The following is a 21,713-nucleotide window of genomic DNA, read 5'->3' on the forward strand; positions in this document are numbered from 1 at the left end:
AGTAGCACCCACAGCAAAATGTCTTCAGATACTATCCCTGGTTGACTATTACCAATCTAAATGAACTGATATTTCCCCTAAGATATATTTAAGTGAACAAAGGAAGATGCAGAAGCATATATCGTATACTATCCTTTGTGTGACCTATTTACCTAGAGCTACCTGTATCTTGATTAAATAAGAGACATAGGGGTACCTCGGAAGTGCAGTTGGTTAGGCATTTGACTCTTGGTTTCGGCTCAAGTTGTGATCTCAGGGTGGTGAGATCAAGCCCCACATCGGGCTCTGCGCTCAGCGTAGTCTACTTGTGTTTCTCTCTTTGCCCCTCTGCTCTGCTCTCTCTCTCTTTAATATAAATTAAAAAATCTTAAAAAAATAAGGGGCTTATAAATGTATACAATGGCTCTGGAAAGATACAGAAGAAACTAGTAACAATTCTTGATTCTGTGAAGAATTGAGGGGACAGAAGGTGAAGTGAGCCGAAATCTTAGTTTTCATTCTATGCTCTTTTCTACTGTCCAAATTTTATCCATGTATGTACTTTGCTTTTTAAAAGCCTAGAAATGGTTTCACTTTAACCCAAAAGCTCCTAAAATACATAATTTCACAATTTCTTTTCTTCTGGATAACATCCAGAATGTACTTTGGGAAACATTTCCTTGGTTCACTTTCATTGTATCATTTTTGAGAATCTAATAGTTTTCTTGTTTGAGTTTAGGAAGTTTAGTTTAAGAAGACTTTGATCTGAGAATTACAGAGTAGCCCATTCTATGAACTTGACTTAAGCAGAATGACTATAATTGAGTTCAGTTATGCCAATAGGCTAAAAGTTTATTAGTCTTGCTTACCATCCAAAAAACTCTGCTGATGCAACTAAAGTTGTTCTTTCCATACAGCATTCACTTTTAGTTGGCCTAACATCTTTTTCCTTCCTCTGCCTCCTATAAATCTGGATCCCAGTCATTTTGCACTGATATTCCAGCATTTGTTTGAATCCTTGCTGTTGGAGATTAATGTTGGTACTTTCTTATTAGAATAATCATGTACTGAGTGTCCAGGACTGTGAAAGACACCTTGTGAGGTGATATTCTTGTTTGTGTTTTACTGATGAGGAAGCTAAGATTCCCAAAGTGACTTGCCCAGCATTACTCAACTTTGAAGGGATGGATCTAGGATTTAAACCCACATCTGCTACCCTTCCAAAAGCCTATCCTCTTTCTAGTCGAGTCTGATCCTTACTCTATTCTGCTGTCTCAGGTCTTCTCTTTTCCTCAACAAATCTTTTTCTGCTATTTTACATGCATCTCAAGCAAAATTCTTCCAATTCCTCGGGATTGTGCTAAAAACAGTCAGAGGTTGATAAAAATGCTACTAATGTATGCCATAACAAAGCTGTGTTGTCAAGATTCAAGTCTTATCCCTTAACGTCTGCTACATTTCGAAACAAATTTGCAAGAAAACCCTGCATAGTTTGAGCCTGTTATTATTTTAAGCTCTGTTGATGAGATACAACAGCCCAAACTGATTAAATTAGAATGCAATTTAGACTTGACAAACTTGCACGTCTAAGGGAATAACATGTACAACTTCTTTTCGCTTATGAGTTCTAAATATTCCAGCTGTCCAAGATACATTTGAGTGTCTGCAGTTATTTGCAAACTGAATTGTCTTTGTTCCCCAGAATAGGGAGAATTTATTCATCTTCATCAACTAATCTCCGCCACGTATTCATTGTTCACGCAAATCTGTGGAACTCTTCAAAGGGCTGAGACACAAATGCCTTTTGTTTAGCAACAAAGGAAATCAACTGAGCCTAATGTTAATAGTTTCCTCATCCAGTTACTTTTAACAAGATACACAGTCCATTAAGCTCTTGTCTAAGGCCTTGGGCATAAAATGAGAATTTTTCAGCAATTAGTTTGGCAGAATTTCTTGCCTTTCAGAGCCCTGAAGCAACCAGTTAAAAATCAGCAGTGGCTAATTGGGTAGTTTCCATTGTGTGTCTTCTCACTTTATCGGGACCTTTCTTTAGCTGTTGTCAGCTATTTTAATCCTCTTTTTAGGTTGCACAAATCAGTGTTTTCCAAAGTACCTTCAGGAGGAAGCTAGTCCCAAGAGGTGTTCTATAATAAAAGAGTTTCATAATCAACCAAGTTTGGGAAATGCTGCATTCTCCATCTCCTTTCTGGATAGTCACAACGTGCATTGCGCAAAGAAAGGTTCTAAAAGGTTCCACAGTAGAGAACATAATCTAGTTTTTCTGAAATTCATTTAACCAAAGGCCACCCTCTCCTTTTTTTCTTTCTCTCCTTCTCTTTTAAAATAACACCTAGTAAATCTCACAGAGAACTTCCCTTTGGAAAACCCTGACTTAGGCCATTGCAAGGTCAAGAGGATGGTTTACCCCCTAAGCTTTTCTTATAGTGAGACCATTGAGAATTTTGGGAGATGCAAAAGTATGATGGAGTTTTCACAGTTCATAAGTCAATATTGAAACATTACTATTCATCAAAGTTCATAGTCTATTCAAGTTCCCATATATATATATATATATATATATATTTTTTTTTTTTTTTTTTTTTTTTTTTTACCTAATATCCTTTTCCTGTTCCAGGAGCCCATCCAAGTAGCACATAACTTTTTTTTTTTTTTAATTTAAATTCAACTAGCCAACATATAGTACATCATTAGTTTCAGATACAGAGATCAGTAATTCACCAGTCATATATAACACCCAGTGCTCAACACATCAAGTGCCCTCCTTAATGACCGTCACCCACTTACCCTATCCCCCCACTAACCATCCCTCCAGCGACCCTCAGTTTGTTTCCTAGAATTAAGTCTCTTCGTGGTTTGTCTCCTTTTCTGATTTATTCCCATTTAGTTTTCCCTTTGATCCTCTGCACTGTTACATGCAGCTACCATGTTTTCTTAGGCTCCTCTTGGCTGTGCCAGCTTCTCAAACCAGCCTTACTTTTCATGACCTTGACTGTTTTGAGGTGTACTGATTGGAATTATTTAATTTTTCCCTGATCTGTCTTGCTATCTAATTGGTGGCAATGCATTGGGGGTGGGGGGGTTGCCTTTTACAGTTTGACATAAACCTGTGCACTAACTCCCCCAAACTGGGAATGTGGACTGCTGGACGTGGGCGAGCCAGGAGTCCAAGCAAATGCTTAAGTGCTCAGAGTGCAGACAGCATGACAAATGTTTTCCTCTTCTTTTTGCTTGTACTGCTTTGCTTTTTGCTTTTCTGCTTTCTCCTTTTTATCTTCTTTTGTTACTACTAAGTGCCTCGGAGGTGAGGAAATGAAAATTTTCAGCTTTTCACAGCCCTCTGTGAGTCCTGTTTAGATTAAATCTCTCCCTCTGTATCAAGTGCACACTCAGAAAGAAATAAAGCCCCGTGGGACTTGACTTTGGCGAATACTTGTGCTCTTGTGGTCTTCATCTCTGGTCTTTGTGTTACAATGGAGAAAATGCTTTGCTAGGCTTATTCTGGTATTTTAACAATCCCTATTCCTGTGCTCAGAAATCTTGCTATGAGTTCCCTAGGCACCGAGGATAAAAGCAGATCTTCTCTGGTATTTACCATCACTGGGGCTTTTCTTTCTATCTAGAAAATAAGACTTAATGTGAATCAAGTGAATGTGCTAGCTTTTTGATTTTTCAAAATAATGTCCATGTCTTGTTCTCCCCAGCACTTTCCAAGTTCACTACTACAGTCTTTCAACATTAAGGTTTTAGTGCTAAAATTGCTGTTTCTTTCTTTTTCAGGGATCCAGTGATTTATTTTAGGTAGTTCTGACTTCTCCACTTATTTGCTAGGACAGCCACATTTTGCCAAGAGTTTTGAGCTCATCTCTGTCAACTGGTCAGTTTCTAATTTGAGTAAATACTAAGTATGTCAACAACAGTTGCCTGGTTAACAATTCTCTTCTCTAACTTGTGTCATTAGCTCTTGTTGCCTTCTTGTCAAAACTGTTAGGCTTTCTTGAAGAAGACATAGTATGACTGTGTCTTTTGTGGGGGAAACAGGGAAACATACATTTCCATTAAATCTCTTTCTGACTTTTAATGGATTTGCTTATTTGGAAGAAATCTATTTATGACTTTGCATATCCTTTTTTTTTTAAGATTTTATTTATTTATTCATGAGAGACACACAGAGAGGCAGAGACACAGGCAGAGGGAGAAGCAGGCTCCCTGCAGGGAGCCTGATGCGGGACTCCATCCTGGGTCTCCAGGATCACACCCTGGGCTGAAGGCAGGCGCCAAACCGCTGAGCCACCCAGGGATCCCTGACTTTGCATATCCTTCTCACTGTTTCCTTCCTTCTTTTCTCTTGCTCCTTGCTTTTCTCCTCCTCATCTCCTTTTACCTTCTCCTTCCTCTGTACTAAGGAGCGATTAAGTCAAATAAAATAAAAGTGTGAAGTGTGGTGTGCCCGTGTAAAGTTCTCAGGGAGTATTTGCAGCTTGTTAATCCAATAGAATTTATGACTTGAGGCCCTATCTGGGGATGGGTGGAGGAGGGGGAAAGGGAAGAGGTTTGGTTGGGTATTTCTGAGTGAGGAATCTTCCGTGGTTATTTGTTTAGATTGGGGATGGGTGAACTTTTCCTGTAAAGGGCCAGATAGGAAATATTTTAGGCTGTGCAGACCATACAGCCTTTGTTGTGACTACTCAACTCTGTCTTGGAACAGGAAAGCAGCTGTAGATAATATGTAAACGAGTGAGCAGGACCGTCTTCCTATTTTTTTTTTTTTTTTTGGGCTGTCTTTCAGTAAAACTATTTATGGACAACAAAGTAACAAAGTTTGAATTGAATATACTTTTCATTTGTCATGAAATAGTATTCTTTAGGAAAATTTTTTCAACTATGTAACAATGTAAGTACCATTCTTATTTTGTGGGAGAGATGAAAACGGGGAGATGAATGCAGCCTGCAGCCAACCCACCAACAGCCACACAACAAACAGCAACAAGCCCAAAGGCAGGGTTCCAGGGTTCCAGGACATAAGGGAAGGTGCCCGGTGCGGCAGCTGGGGTGGGGTGGGGGACACAATGGACAGTGTCATCCGGATGGGGTAAGGGGGAGGGTGCTCCGGGTAGAGGGACAGGACTTTGTCTGCTGCCTTGTGTCTGCTAACGCCAGAGGATGAGGGGCGGTAGGGCCATTGATGCTGGAGCATCTCTCCTCAGGGGCATCTTCACGGGAAAAGCAGCCACCCCGGGTGCTGGGCCCTCTACCAGACATTTCTGACTTCCCCTTCACTCACCTGTGCAGTAGCTGAGATTGTCCCTCTATCAGAGATACCAAGCTGATGAACAACTTGCCAGAGTCACATAGCTGGAATGTGACAAAACCAGGATTTGAACTGTGGCCTGCCTGACCCATAGCTTCCCCCACCCCCCCACCCCCACTCTATGCTGGCTCTTTTAGGAAAGAGTGCAGAAAACGAGGGTACTTTCTATTCCCATAACTTTCTATTCCTTACCCTGCTACAGCTGCCCCAAAACAAGCCTTACCATGCTGAGTAAGAGCTTTTCCAAATTGGTCAATACCTGTGAGGAACAACAAGCCCTCTGAGCTGCTGACTTCTACCTGCCACTTTAAGGAAGGAGGCAGAGTATTAAAGGGAAAGAACACTTGAGATGGACTCCTGGCTCAGGGGTTCACTACGTGTGTGATTTACTTAGCCACCCTGTGCCTCAGTTTCCTTATCTGAAAAACGAGGAATAAGAGAGTAACTGCCTATCAGGCTTCTATGACTTTAATGAGATGATGCCTACAAGCCACTGACATAGTGCTTATCACAGAGCAGGTACTCAATTGATGCTGATATCATTGTTCACTCAATCAGTCTCTAGACCCGTATTGCATGGCCAGTATGGACCAGGCACCATGTAAGTGAGCATGGAGATGAACAGATGAATCAGACAGTTCTGGCTTCCAAGGAGCTGAGTCTAGTAAGGGTAGCAGGCACATAAGCAAATAAGCTTGCCAAAGTGCCACAGCAGACTGTGGGGCCAGAGTGGGAGCACAAAGGAAGGAGTGGATGTTTCCAGGTGAGTGGGAGAAGGGGCACAGAACAGGGCCCAGGGAGGGGGAAGCAGAGTTTATGTCCAGGCAACTCAAGCCAATCCTGTGCAATTCCTGTGGCTGATCACTCACCCATATAAATCTTGTCTCATGGCAAAGATTAAAAAAACAAAACAAAACAAAACAAAAAAAAACGACAAACCACACTTCTCCTAAGAGCATTTAAAAAGTTATCTATGCAAATTATGGAAAGGAAAACAGGAAACCAAATTACAGGCAAGGGAAAACACTCCTTCCTTCTCTAGTCTCTTGTGCTTGTTACAGGCAACGTTGGAAGTTTCCTGCCAGGATGTTGACCAGAGAGAGGAACAGCCAGACCAAGAGTCATTTGTTCCTCATGAGTTTCTTTAAAAAGAAGCTGATTTCATTTTTCACATTCTCTGTAGCCTTGGGAGACACCTCCCATAAAAATAGGAATATCCAAAAGAAATTTGGGGAGAAATGATTCCTTCTGGGTCTTAGCTGTCCATATGTGACAATGGCAAGCTGCCTTTGTGTCTGCACAGAACTTTTATATAAAGCACATTTATAGCGTGAGGGGGCTGGGGCAGGCTGCCTGAGTTTGTGTTCTCGCTCCTCTCTTTAATAATCATGTGACCTTGTGGGTATTGGGAGAAATAAATGAGATGATGCATGGGAAGTGATGACCATGGCATCTGGCCCAAGAAATGTTAACACTTTATTATTCATTTTATCTTCCTTAGAATTAATCTACTGTGGCCCATGAGCTGAGCACAGTGCGTTCTACCTTCCTCACGTGGTTCTGCACTCCCTATCACTCTGTCCGCTTTTGTTGTTGTTCAATATGCCACCTTCTTCTTCCCTCCTAAATCTTTCCACCATTGTTCCTTTCCCACAACCAGCTCTCACTTTCCCACATCACTGCTCTAACTTCTACTTATCCTTTGCATCTCAGCTCAGGTTGCTTGATCAAGGAATTCTTCCCTGCCCTCCCCATCTAGGCTAAGTACCCTGTTGAACACATCCTTAAGTCCAGGAACTTTTCAACTGTGACACCATCACACCTGTAGTTACTTGTTCACAGCCAGTTTCAAAGTAGAATGTAAGCTACAAGAGAGCAGGGACCATACTGTCTCACTCACTGGATCCCAGTATCGAGCTTGGTACCTGGAGTATAATGGCGCTCTTCAGATATCTGCTGACCAAGAGGTAGGCAGGTAGAATTTTTTTTTTCTCACAGATGGAGAAACCAAGAACCCAGAGAGCATAAGAGACAGATCCATGATCTCCCAGCCAGGGGTCTCAGGAGCCAGGACTTGAATCTTGGACTTCTGGTGTGAAACACAGTGGTGCTCCCAGGGAAAAGCCCCAAAGTCATGAAATCTTTGTTCAGAGTGCCTGGACTCTCATTCATTTCATCTACAAAGGTACAGAAATGTCAAAGACCATCTACAAAGTCACAGAAGTATTGGGGAGCTGGGCCTTTCTTCAGGTGAAAACCCTCACTCCCCAGGCCCAGGCAGGGTCCTTTCTCAGCCCTTCCATCCTTACTGATAACACAAGTCCCAAACATTTCTCCTGCTTACCTCTTCTTTCCAGGCTCCCAGGGACTCTTCACCTTGAGCCCCTCTCTTGGCCTAGACTGATTTTGAGGTAGCACAGAAACTGCATCCCACCTCTGTTTCAGTTTCTACTATTCCCGAGACAAGCACACTATCTACCTTAGGTTTTTAAGGGTTTTTTTTTTACTGCTAAGTGGAAATAGAGTCCCCCCTCCTACACCTCCCCCCCCCCCCCGGAGAGGTAACAAAACTTCAAGAAATCTCAAAAATCTCCAGTAGTAATTTTTCCTATAAGTTTCACCCTTTCCTATAAGTTTTCATTTGAGGGGGCTGTCCTGGATGCTCCCACCCCCACCCACTATGCTTATGTCATTGATTGGGGGAGGCCAGGAAGAAGGGATCCATCATGCGGCCAGTCAGGTTAACTTCATAGAAGAAGGTTTTGTAATGTAACTCAAAATCAGAAAGAAGAAACACATTTTTATAATACAATTAAGTCCCAAAATTGGATTAATAGGGAAGACATGTGATCTAGTGGGTGTTAATGGCAGAAGATTAACCAGAAAGATGATCCCTTTAGTGAGAGTCTGCAGTCGAGGCGGGGAGAGCTTGGCTATTTGGCTAGAGAAATAGTAACACAGACTCCCAGGGTGGGATTCCCCCTCTCCAGAGAAGAGTTACAGACACTTCCTCCAGGTCCAAGATAAGGAGCAAAGTCCATCAGGGGAAGGGAGAGGGGAGGAAAGGAAATACAACCTTTCATAGACCTGTGTTTTCATAGTTTCTTTCCCACCCTCCCTTCCAAGATTTCCTTGGGACGGCTGGTGTACTTTATTCCACCACTCTTGATTTCTGATGAGGCACCATCTTTACTTACCAGATTTGTTTGTAAGATACCTAGACAACCCTCTTAGGTTTAAAATAATAGGAGCCAACCAATAAGTGGTTCGACTGCCCCAGATCTCAGTTTCATTTTGTTTCAAAGCAACAAGAGTCCCTCCCTCCCAGATATCTCCTGCAGCTTCAGGAAAAGTCAATTTTGGCCATTCTAGACACAAAATTGTCACAGTAAGGGGAGAGGGAATGAGAGAAATATGTTCTCTCCCCTGATGGACATTCATCTGAACATCTTTTGCCTGCTTGATGGATAGGGCCATGTGGTATCACTCCCATCCCTGAAAAATGTAGCAATTCCCAGAAAATGTTTATTCACATGGACTGATGATGATTGGAGGAGTGCAAGATATATGAAAAGCAAAGGGGAAGCTATAAGCTCGTCCTCTCCAGAGCAGGAACCATGCCTTAATCTTTATACCCCCATAACCTAGAAAGGCTTGGCATGAGAGAGTCTGTCCATAAAGATCTGTTAAACTGTACAGACCTTTGGAAATGAGGAAAGCTGACAGCACTGTGACTTGATGCAGGTTGAATGACTGCTGGAAGTGGCCTTTGGGACCTGTCTGAATAGAAGTAGAGGAAGAACAGATTAGAGCAGCTGACTAGAGGCATGTTCACAAAAGGGGCAAGTGAGTTTTGGGAAATTTTTGTGAGCAGGATATTGGTGAAGGATCACCACCTAAAATACCCAAGGCCATATAAAGTGTGAATCTGTGGACTTAACCCATACACCCAGAGAGGAGGATCATAAAGCCTGCAGAGATGAAATCCATGAAGCAAAGGACTCTTGGTTGACCTGGAAGAATGTGATTAAGAAATAAATCTAGTATCAGCTATAAAATTTAAACTGTTAAAAGCTCTATCAAAGTTATTTAAGTAATGAGATTGTGTACTTCTGGGGATGCTCACCCACTGAATATGTTAATCATAGAGGACACCAATGAAGAGAGATCCCAGGGAAGGTAGATGGAGAAAGCTATGTTAGAAAAGGGTGTGGTCTTTAGGAAAGAAATCCTTCTACTTAGCAGTACCCATGGGGCATCTATTGGTGATAGACCTTTCTGTTGATGGTGCTGTTCTGAGCATGGTTCCCAATCCCGTGTCCTCTGGGAATGCCCTGCAAGCTCCAAATCAGAAAATGAACAGATCTTAATCTACTTTAATTCCAATTTGGAAAGTGGTAGGATATACTCATACAAAACCAAACAAGAACACATCTTGATTGACTCTAAAAACATTATTTATATTGAAGTGTTGACCACATAGCATCATACCTGTTGGCATCATAGCAATTTTTGATTTAAACATATCCATGCATATTTCTTAAAAGCCTGTCTAAGTTATGATCATGCCCCTTAAAAATGTTGGTACTTCAAGCTCTTTGGTATGGTACCATCTTTTCATTATTTGGAGACTAAAAAAGTTATATTATTTCCTACCTTTGGTTGGTGGACTTCTGGGAGCTCTGGGGAGAGCTGGAAATGATCTTCGAAGAATAATATTTGGGCAGCCTAGAAGAAAGCTGGGAAGGTCAGAGCGAGTGGCAGGCCCTGAAAAGGGAAAAGAAAAAAAGAAAGATTTGGGAAAAGAAAATGTTATCAATGTCAAGGAAGAAGTAATTTGACTTCATTTATTCATTACTTCAACAAGTATTTTAAATAATTCAGTGAGTGTGACAATGAGCTCAGAACTCTTAGGCAGGGTGGGGAGGCATAAAAGAGGAAATAGAAAGTGGGCTTAGAACATGATTCTTGATATCAAGGGGCTACAGTTTATTAGATGATGACAACTAATTATGCAAGACCGTATCTAATTATTCTCCCCACTGCAAAGGGCTCTGTTTCATGATGAAGTAGAAGATAGGAGAGACTGAACAATAAAATCTAAAACAAATGGATCAGCAATGAATTCCTGTTGGTTTCTTTCTATGCCAAGAAGCCTCGGCCATTCAATTGCACAAATAACTATCAAGCATCCTTCCTAAACAAGAGTTATGCTAGCGGCAATAGAGATTGCCCAGATGAATAAACATCGTTTCTGTTTTCACAGTACTTGCTCTCTAGGATGGGGATAAAAGATAGAATAACAAGAAGGCATCACAGAGTATAGTTGCCTGATGAGAGAAATACACAGTGCTGTGGATGCGGCATAGAGACAGGGATCCCATCCTGTTGAAAAAAAAGAGGAAAACCTGCTTAGGAAAGGTAATGCTTGAGATAGGCCTTGAATGATACAGAGCACATGACAGGCAGAGATGGGGATAAACATCTCAGGAGAACAGGGGCCATTTGAGCCAAGCAGACGGAGTGGAGGGAGACAAGGCTGGCAATCTCTTTAAGAGGACATTTATCAGCTACACGTGGGACAAACCATAGGGAAGAAAAAATGAAGGAGAGAAATTTTAAAATATTTTTAAGAGGTGATTGAAAGGAGAACAGAATTTTATTTTTCATATTGCTGAGGATTAGTTTTGACTGCCAATAACAGAAAACTCTTCAAAGAAAGACTCACACAAAATATGAGATTATTTCTGTCTCATGTGGTCCAATTAGGCAGGCCGGTAGTATGACAGCTCTGTGAAGTCTCTAAATCCCCAGACCCCTTTGGCTCCCTGCTCTGCCATCGCTAGGGGTGGCTGGCCTCCTCATTACCCAGGCTGGCCACATATGGGTCCACATCTGGGTCCCAGGAGCAAGATGGAGGAAGCGTCAAAGGAAAAGAGCAGACCCTGAGTATCTTTTAAGGAAAAATCCTGGAAAATTCATGTCCCCATCTCAGTAGTCAGAATTTAGCAACAGGCAGCATCTAGCAAGGACACTAGATATTCCCAGCTGAAAAACCAGGGAGTCTGTCACTGAGGGAGATAAGAACGGGTATTGGGGTTTCATTGGCTTTCTGTGCCATAATGTCGTAAAAAAAAAAAAAAGAAAAAAAGAAAAGAAAGAAAAGAAAAAAGGCAAGGTTAAGAGGTTGTAATTTCATAATAGTTAAAAATTATTCTCCAGATCTTAAAACAAAGAATTTTTAAAATGAAGATTCCATCCTAGAATCTTATCTTAAAGTTGATTACCCTTGAGACAAAATAATCCCTTTGTCTTCAAATAACACTGGATTGGACTTAATGGCCAAGGCCAAGCAAAGCAGTGAGAGCACTGATTTGTCCAGGTCTTCATGACTCTCTCCCAGAGTTTCTTTTTAAAAGGAAAATAAATCCATGGTGATCATTACAGTCTTAAATCCAGAAAATTGTAAATAAGTAGCATGAGCCATAAGAAAACTTCGTCCTCGATTGACAGAAGTAAAGGTTTACAGTCTTTTCCACACTGTGTTACTTGGGCTCTGAGCTCCAAAAGCCAACTCCCTTTGTTCATTTGACATTGTAGCCCATTCAAAGGCATCTCTCCCTCTCTCCAGTCTGTCTTGCCCACCAATGCCTGAAGAATCCTCTGCCGGCATTGGGGACAACATGTCACTGTGCTCAACATGTAGCTCATGGCTCTCCGATACTCCAAACCTTAAAACAACTCCTTGGCTTGGCCTCTCAGGATCTGCCCACATCTTACCCACTCCACAAGTTCAACCAGATTTTCCTTTGAGGTATTGCTATTGCATGGTATTTTGGGGAAAATGTTAAAAGTGCTTTGCGCTCTCCTCTTTCACCCTATGACTTCTGTGTCTTGTTGCTATCACTAGATGATTAGTGGTATGCTCACCTAAGTAATAAAATGGACTCTGGTTAAAACAGAAATGAGTAGGGGGCACCTGGGTGGCTCAGTGGTTGAGCATCTGCCTTCAGCTTAGGTCATGATCCCCAGGTCCTGGGACCGAGTTCCGCATTGGGCTCCCCACAAGAAGCCTGCTTTTGCCTCTGCCTGTTTCTCTGCTTCTCTCTCTGTGTCTCTCATGAATAAATAAATAAAATCTTTAAACAAAACAAAACAAAACAAAAAACAGAAGTGGGTTTCTGTTGGGAATGTTAAGAATTCCAGAGAAAATAATACATTTGTATTTAAATGTATTAAAAATACATTTAAAATGGTAAACATAAATTCATTATTAACATGAGGAAATAAGCCAATATACCAACTAGAAAAATTTTAAATTTAAGTATAATAAACCATTCTTTCTCTTTCTTAAACTGTGGTAAGAACACTTAATATGAGATCTATACTCCTCTTTTATTTTTTTATTTTTAAGTAGGCTCCACACCAAGCGTGGAGCCCAAGAGTGGGGATTTGAACTTTCAATGGTGAGCTCAAGACCTGAGCCTCGACCAGAAGTTGGACACTCAACCAACTGAGCCACCCAGGTGCCCTGAGACCTATCCTCCTAACAAATTTTTAAGTGTACAACACAGGATTGTTAGCTATAGACCCTATGTTGCACAAGAGATCTGTAGAATTTATTCATCTAGCATAACTACAACTTAATATAACTGTTGAAGAGCAACTGTCCTTCCCTATTCCCCCAGCACTCACAACCATTCTATTCACTGCTTCTGTATGACTATGTTAGGCACCTCATATAAGCGGAATCATGCAGTATTTGTCCTTCTGTGACTGGTTCATTTCACTTCACATAATGTCCTCAAGGAACGTTCATGTTGTCATATATGACAGGATTGCTTTCTTTTTTAAGGCTGAATAATATCCCATTTAACATATCACCATTACTTCTTTCTTTATTGGGATAAATCTCTTTTGACTCTCTCTTATGTGAATCAGTTTTCACCTGTTTTCATCCAGGAAGGTTTGGGAATTTTATTGTCATATCATCACTACATTTCTACTGCTATGACACTACCTATAAGCCATTCATTCATTTAACAAATTCTGACTAGTGCCACTTGTGGGTGCTGGGAATGCAGAAGGAAAAGTTCTAGTTTTCATGGAGCTTACATCCTAGAACAATGGTTCTTAGATAAAGGTGATTTTGTTCCCTGGGGGGACATTTGGCTAGGTCTGCAGACATTTTTTGTTGTTGTTGTCAGAGCTTAAGGGGCATTACTGTCATGTAGAGGTTAGAGTCCTGGGATGTGGTTAATACAGCTCCATTTCTTGGCCTCTTCCTTTCCCACACCATCTACCTGAGCTTTGCACAGCACAACGCTTTCATGCCCACCCCTCAGAACTTCACATATGCAGCTCCCTTCCTGCCTCATCTGGTTCAGTTAAGATGATAATTATTAGTACAGATGTTAAGGCATCAGGACACCAACAGTCTATTTCATCTGTTCTTTAAGAGCCTCTACTTCCCTGTAGGCCTCTCCTAACCTTCTCCTGTCCCTTGGCTGGTGGGAGTGTTGGTTATATTTAGTCTCTGTTCTGCTCTAAATCTCAGTGCCATGTGGCCAGATCTTTCCATTGCAGTTGTAGCCACTGCCACAAGACCCTCCTTTGTCCTCTTACTTGCTTCCAGAGTTACTCTGTCAACACAAAGGCCATCTTGAATGCTGGTCAGACCCATTCCCTGGGGCCAGGACCGGCCCCTGCTCTGGTCAGAATTCCTAGAATGGCCCCTATTCTCCTGGCACCCTACATAAGCCTCAATAGAGCTCAACCTTCAGGTCTCTAGACCCTCCCAGTTTTCTCCCTATTCTCCCCACCTCAGCCTCTCTAGTGTTCCCTATGGAGGCTCAGCTGAACCACTTCCCTTTGATGGACAAAAGGCAGCACCAGCAAGGAGGCTCAGGTCAGGTGGTCATCTGGGCAGGATATTGCCTGACTTCTCTAGAATCTACAGTTAATCTGTAAGGCAACATGGCTCTTGAAAATTCCTGTAATCTTTAGGAGACCCTAAGGACTGAGACAAAACTTCTTTTGTCATAACTAAGCTCATGTAGCTGACTTCGTAAAAATATAATGTATATATAATATAGCAACCTGTTGTACCTTTTTGATTTCCAAGTTGTGGTACTGTGATGTGTAGAGATCATATTTTGGCTTGTTTGTTTTGTTTTGTTTGTGCTGGAAATACCATGGACCAATTTCTAGCCTCATACCACATTTTGAAAGAGATGAATTTAAGTGTTTTTGACCCTGTGTTTTATTAAATGCCCACCACTCCCTCTGTCTTTCTCTTCTTTCTTACTCCTATCGGTTGAATATTTGTGAGAGATTTGTGAGTAAAATGAACTACTTATATCTATTCTAATTAATTAATATTCAGTTTGTTAAAGTTGGATATTTCAGTTTACCTTAAGTCTTCAAAATTAGCCTATAAATCTAATCTATAAATTTATAAATTTATTCTATTAGTAAATATAGACATTTTATGTAAAAATAATTGCTTGTTGATTAGTATTCAATTAGCTTATAAATTTATTATTTTATTTTATTATTTTAAAAATATTTTATTTATTCATGAGAGACACAGAGAAAGAGGCAGAGACACAGGCAGAGGGAGAAGCAGGCTCCATGCAAAGAGCCCAATGTGGGACTCCATCCTGGGTCTCCAGGATCATGCCGTGGGCTGAAGGCAAGTGCTAAGCCACTGAGTCACCCAGGCTGCCCCTCAATTAGCTTATAAATTTAAAAAGATTAAGCTTCCTCAAACAGTTGGTCATGTAATTAAGTTTCCTGAAATGTTTTTGACTACCCTTACAAACTTAATATATTTGATATTCTGAGACATATCACATGCCTGCGGGCAACACAAACCTAGAAAGTAAAATCTTCCTACATCTCAATTAACTTTTACGAATCTGATAAAACTAATTTATACATGTGGTTAATTGGGGTTCCCTTAAACATACATTTTGCACAAACATATTCAATTATTTACAATTTTCAAATGAAAAAAATCACAAATTGAGTACCAATTTATCTTTTGAAAATAAAACCATAAGGGTAAATTGTTAGAGTCTCTTAAACATTTCAAACTCCCTAAATAACAAACAAACTGATGTTTGCAATGGTTATAAAATTCACTCCTTAAACTTAACATGAGAGTAATCATACTATGAGTTTGATTGGCTTCACTATCTGCACACTTTTTCTGCATCTTCTCAAGAGAAGCAAAGTCACTTTCATCAGCCAAAAGGAGCGGGGAAGCATTCTGGGCAGGCTGGAGTTATTTGGAACTACAATACTGATTATCAGCAAGGTATATGAACCTGGGAGCTTTTCCAGGAGAAGTCTACCTGAACAACGGGTTAACACACTGAGCCGCTTTTTTATAGTTGGATTGGTTCTGCCTGCCGTGTCACCAGAGAAGGAACGTGTCCATGTGTCCTCAGAGTATCTTTCAAATTTCACCCTTATCTTATTTTTATCATAGCCTCTTTCACTTTTTAACACATGATTTGGGTAGATAGAATTCTACAGTCCCCCTTGGGGTGTTAGCCTATCTTCTCACCAAGTGATTAGAGTTAATTGAATTTTCTATCCCCCTTCAGATTATAGAACTCTCTGTGCCTTTGATTTTATCATCATTTTCATTGTGGCAGAGACCGGCTTGGGCTTCGTCTACCCTGTTTGCTCTTCTTCCTGGACACAGAGCTACATTGCCTTTCACAGCTTCCCTGGCATGTAGGTATGGCCATGGCGCTGACTTTTGGCCAGTGAAACATGAGTGGCCTGGCCCATCAACCTCCATCCTCATGATCTTTCCTCTTCTGCAGGCTTGACGGCAGAGCAGCAGGGCAATTTTGGAAGCTACATGGTCAAGGTAGTGGAGTTATAAGTTGGAAGGAGTCTGGGGTAGAGAAGAATTCTGTGCTGATCAGGAACATGCATTTCAGACTCAATGTGAGTGAAAACTAGACTTCAATGGTGATGTGAAAGCAATTATATATTTTTGGAATTGTTTGTTCTCTTAATTACAATGCCCACTTATCTCTATTTACTGTGATTATAATGAGAATCCTTAAGGTTGGTAATAGCAATAAATAAATTGTTGAAAATTCACATAATGTTAGTTAATACTTCATATCCTGAGTCTGTGCTGGGAAACGTCAAATGGAGGGATTGGGTCCATTATTGGTCAGAGTCAGTCTTGGCTGTTTCATGAAAATCTGGCCTGATTAGCTCATTCTTTGCTAATAGGAACTAAAGTTGTGAGACTTGTGTACCTTTTTGGATAACTTTTATTTTTATTTATTTTTTAATGATTTTATTTATTTATTCATGAGACACACAGAGAGAGGCAGAGACATAGGCAGAGGGAGAAGCAGGCTCTATGCAGGGAGCCTGATGTGAAACTCAATCCTGGGACTCTGGGATCATGCCCTGAGCCAAAGGCAGACGCTCAACCACTGAGCCACCCAGGCGTCCCACCTTTTTTTTTTTTAAAGCACCCAATAAAACAAAAATCAGCAGTTCAATGACAATTAAATGAATCATAATATTCATGGGATAAAAACAAACTTGTTGCTTACCTCTAAAAATTCTTGGTTCTATAATCAGACAGAAAATTTTCCCAAAGGTCCTAATACACAGGAAGCCATATGATTCAATGGACAATATCCTTAACAGACAAAACAATAGGCTAGCCACCCAGGCTCTCCTAAACAGACCACAGGCATCCATTCAAGGGATGAATTTGAAAATGATTAAAAGTAGAGATTTTTTTCTTCTAAAAAATATAAATGTCTTTACAATTCTTAAACCTATTACTGTAGTCAATATCAATCATAAACCCCCATTATTCCTCTACACTGGTTATTTCACACTCTGCTTTTGGCATTTGAGGTTGCAAAAGGTTATGGGTTTCTAAAAGAATTGTCTTCATGCACAAATAGACCTATGGTCAGACAGCTTCATAGTCACAGCCATGGTCACAGTTTCCCTTTGTCATTTTCCCACATCAACTAGTTCTACCATGTGTTGGTTGCAACTGCCCCAGAAAACATTTGTATCTCAATGGAGCAACACACATTAGATTGTGAAAATGAAACTTACTTATGGATATATGTCTTTCAAAATGTATTTTGTAAATCTTCCCGTCCTCCCTTCCTCAATTTAAAACTTATGCCTCTATTAAGTTTCTGTGAAAATGAGTGAAACGGAATAAAATAATAAAAACAGACTGTAGACAATACTGAAATACAAAGGACAGAGAAAAAGGGTGAATATTAAGGTAAAAGTGATGTTTACTCTTAAACATTAGTAAGGCAAAAGACAGGTATGTAATAACATTCTCTCCATAAATTGTTTATGTGAGCAGTGCATTCAAGGAGCGAAAATCATACTAAAAATGACTTCAACAATTAGGGGCTTATAGGTTTTTGTTTGTTTGTTTGTTTGTTTTTTTAGGGGCTTATAGTTCTTAAGCAATTTGAAGGCTAGAAGTAGGCAGTGTTGATGTGATATCAGGGCTAACATCTCAGTAATTCTCTTGACCTTTCCTTAATTATAGCAAGATGATTGCCCAAAAAGGCTGCTGAATCTCCAGTATCACCCCACTTTCAAAGAACAAAAGGGAGAAGCGATTCCACGGTGGCAACATTTACCACTCTCATTGGAAAAACAAAAGCTTCCCCACTGTGTAACTTTGTCACATGGCCTTTCCTAGATACAGAGGAGGCTGAGAAATTGAGTGGTTAATGAGAGAAAGGAAAAGCATTTCGAAGTGTCAGTCAAATGTGCTAGCAGAGTGGGTGGCCTGGAGTGCTCATGCCTTTTTGATCTCCTGACAATGAATTCTTGAAGTCAAATAATGCTACATGACATGCTTTTCTTAATCCATGTTTATATAAGAATCACCAGTAGAATTTCATGTTTTAGAGAAGGATGATGCTAAATTCTTCCTATCATTGTGTCTTGCTATCACATAGTGACTACCATTAGCTCATCTCTTTCTTCCCCATCTAAACTCTAAGAAAACATGCCAAATAATCCATGAATTTGGATGAGGAAAAACCTCCTTGTTTCTGAGCATTTAATCTATTCCAAGGAAGAACTTTAAAAATCAGCTAGCAAGAGAATTTTTAGAAAGCAACAAACATAAAAAAGAAAAATCACAAAATGCAACCACTTGGAATGTCCAATATAACCTGTTAAAAGATATCTGGGCTTTAAAAAATAAAGCCATTTTCCCCTTTTAGACTCTAGTGGATGATAAATACATCGATGATGGCTCCAAAGGGACCACTGCTTTCTCAGTTACAGAACCTTCACGTTTGGAGATTATTTTATAATACAAGGAAAGCACAGCAACTTCCTGCAACAAAAGAGCAATAGTAGCCCATCCTCTCCACCTAACCACCGCCCCCCTTCTCCTGCTAAGCTCTGAAACAGCACAGTGAATTATATTTAGCTGTAGCTTAAATGGATCTGGTTTAACTCTGATCTTGAGCTGGATATGTGTCAGGGTATGCTGCTAAGGGAACAAGTGAACTGTCCCTGAGAAGAGTGGGCTTAGTAATGCTGGGCTAAGTTCAGTTGCAATTAGCAGAATGTCTAACAGAATTCCTCCTGTGTGATAGCTTATATTTAAGCAAAGGAATTAATAACAAGACAGCCACTTGCCTGATTCCATCTCTGAGTTACATTATTGCTCAAGACTGGACAAGGTGGTGATAATACCCTGGCTGGGTCTGAGAGCATGGCCCCGTTATGGAGCCTCTGAGGCTGAAAAACGGAAAGAGGGTATGTGCACATACATAAGGAGAAGGAGAAAGTTGCATCCACATGATGAGTTGTACATAATGAAATTGCCTTCTAGAAAATGGCTGCGTGCTTCTCAGGTCAGATACATCAGTGCTAACTCCAAGAAAAATCTTCAAAGGAAAAGACTTTTACTTATCTGTCAGTCTAGGACCCACTTTGTAAAGCCCATCTATGTAGCCATAGAAAGGAACAAAGTCCTGACACATGCTATACTGTGGATGAACCTTGAAAACACTGCTAAATCAAAAGAGCCAGACTTAGAAGGCTGCGTATCATATGAGTCCATTGATATAAAATGCCCAGAAGAAGCAAATTCATAGAAACAAGAAGCAGGTTAATGGTTGCCAGAGCCTGGGGGAAGGGGCCAATGGGGAATAATTGCTAAGCGGTACAGCGTTTTTGGAGTGAGGAAAATGTTCTGGAATTAGAAAGTGGTGGTGGCTGTACAGCATAACGAATATACTAAAAAACCACTTAAGTATACACTTGAAAATGATGAACTGTACGTTATGTGACATTTATTTCAGTGATTAAAAATGCTAACAAAAAAGCACCTACATATGAGAGGAAAATACTTGAAAAAATAAATAATGACTATACTCTTCTATTGCACAAGCAAGATAGCACAAGACATAACTCATGAGGCGGAATAGTGTGGTAGGAAAGCAGTGGACTGGAAATCAGGACTCAAGTAACTTGAAAAGTCACTCTCTGGGCTTCAATTTTCTTTTCTGTATGTGGGTTAGAGAAACCCTATTGGATGATTCAATATTTCCTTTTAGTGCCTCCCCCACCCCACCCCCATGCCCTGCCAACTGTACTTGAACCTGGAGGCCTTGGTCTGTGCAGAAATCACAGAAAACCAGGTGGGAAAGGAGGGGGGGGGGGGGGGGGGCGGATCCTCCTCCAGGAAAAAGTCCCTTGTTGGAATTTGCATTCCTGTTTGTGTTCCCTGAAGGGGGTATTTGGTTTGTACCCGGGAAGGCAAAAGACACTGCTGCTTCCTGGAGGCCTATCGCCTTTAGGCTGGATCTGCTGATTACTAATGATCCAGTGACTGCTTGATCAATGCTGTATTATCTAACACAGGGACACGTGGAAATGGAAATCTGTCAGAGTTTGCATGGGGGAAGTTGGTTGACATTTTTGCTCATGATCTTGCCCTGATTTGGGTAAACTACCTAATGATGCCTTATAGTTTAAGCTTTATCTTAGTAGAAGGTCTATAGAGAGTTTAGTTATAAATGGAAAAATGAAGAATGTCTAGAAAAAAGGAGAAACATGAATTTTTTACTTTTGGATTATATATGTGTGTGTTTTTCTGTTTTATTTTGCACTTTCATCCAAACATTCCTTTGGATACCACACTAGAGATCTTTGAAGAGATCCAATGTAATAAAAACCAGGGAGGTAAGTTTCTAGGCTGAGTGTCTAGAGTAGGCTTTAGATTTGTACCGGGCATAGGCTCTTAAAAAACTCATCTGTTGTGTGATTCATTCACTTTATGTTAGAAAAATGTACTTTTCAGAGAGGCCTTTGTGAATATACAAGAATATACCTGAAACAGAGTGAGCCCCAATGAAAGTATGCTTAATATCCAACTTATTATTATTTTCATTAGTCACACTATTTCTCAGGGACCCTTTAAATCCTTTTAAAAAATCCTCAAGGGCTTCTCATTGGCTACAGGATAAAGCCTAGACTCTGTGGGGTGGGGTAGGGGTGACATTCAAGACTCTCAAGAGTGAAATCCCACTAACTCGTAGGGGTCTTTGTGTAAGTTAGAAAAGATATCTCTAAAAAACATTTTAAAGACTTTTGATAGATGTCACTATATCAGCCTCCAAAAATGCTGTGTGCTGTGCTTTTATGTAGCTCAGAGATATCAATGGACTTTTTTTTTTTTTTTTTTTTTAAGATTTGATTTATTCATGAGACACACAGAGAGAAAGACACAGGCAGAGAGAGAAGCAGGCTCCATGTAGGGAGCCTGACTGGGGACTCCATCCGGGGACTCGATCAGGGGACTCCAGGATCAGGCTGTGGGCCAGAGGCAGGCGCTTAACCGCTGAGCCACCCGGGCGTCCCTCAAAAGACGCTCTTTGTCCCTTTTCATACCTAATTATCCATTTTAACAACTTGCACAGTAAAATACTTAAAGCTCTGTAAAAATAATAGTAACAATAATAATAAAAATAAAAGAAAGGAAAGACATGCCTTCCTTCCGAAGGTTGCTGCATAGCTGATGAGTGGGCAGAGGGCGGGATCTCACCCCCCAGCAGCCTACATGGCAGGATGCCTCCGTGCCTGGTGTCACTGCACAACTACATATGGTTAAGCTTTGGTTCCACGTTCCTCTTTGTTCTTGTCACCTACTGTGTCCTTTTACCTACTCTTCCCTGTACAATTTAGGACTTTCCTGTCTCTGGGACTTCCCACAGACACAAAACAACTTCCTTATTCTCTATCAAATTCCTTCTCATTCTTCAAGACTTACCTCATCCTCTTCTCTGCAGCCTGATTATCCCTGCAGCCAGAGCTCCCAGCATGATATTTATCCCTCTATTTTTGTTTGTTT

The 21,713-nt window shown here is 40.6% G+C and overlaps 1 long non-coding RNA gene across 2 annotated transcripts in view; it reads right to left on the bottom strand.

The window, feature by feature from the left end:
* LOC112662545 (uncharacterized) overlaps nt 1-21,713 on the bottom strand; it is a 66,009-nt gene that overhangs the window by 19,690 nt on the left and 24,606 nt on the right. For both annotated transcript variants that reach the window (XR_003138646.3, XR_004816815.2), the window contains exons 2-3: nt 9,965-10,075; nt 9,010-9,088 (exon numbers count right to left, since the gene is read on the bottom strand). This is a non-coding gene — a long non-coding RNA (uncharacterized LOC112662545). The remainder of the gene's footprint in view (nt 1-9,009; nt 9,089-9,964; nt 10,076-21,713) is intronic.

Source organism: Canis lupus, chromosome 13 (genome assembly GCF_003254725.2).
Source record: "Canis lupus dingo isolate Sandy chromosome 13, ASM325472v2, whole genome shotgun sequence".
In the NCBI taxonomy this organism is placed as follows: domain Eukaryota; kingdom Metazoa; phylum Chordata; class Mammalia; order Carnivora; family Canidae; genus Canis; species Canis lupus.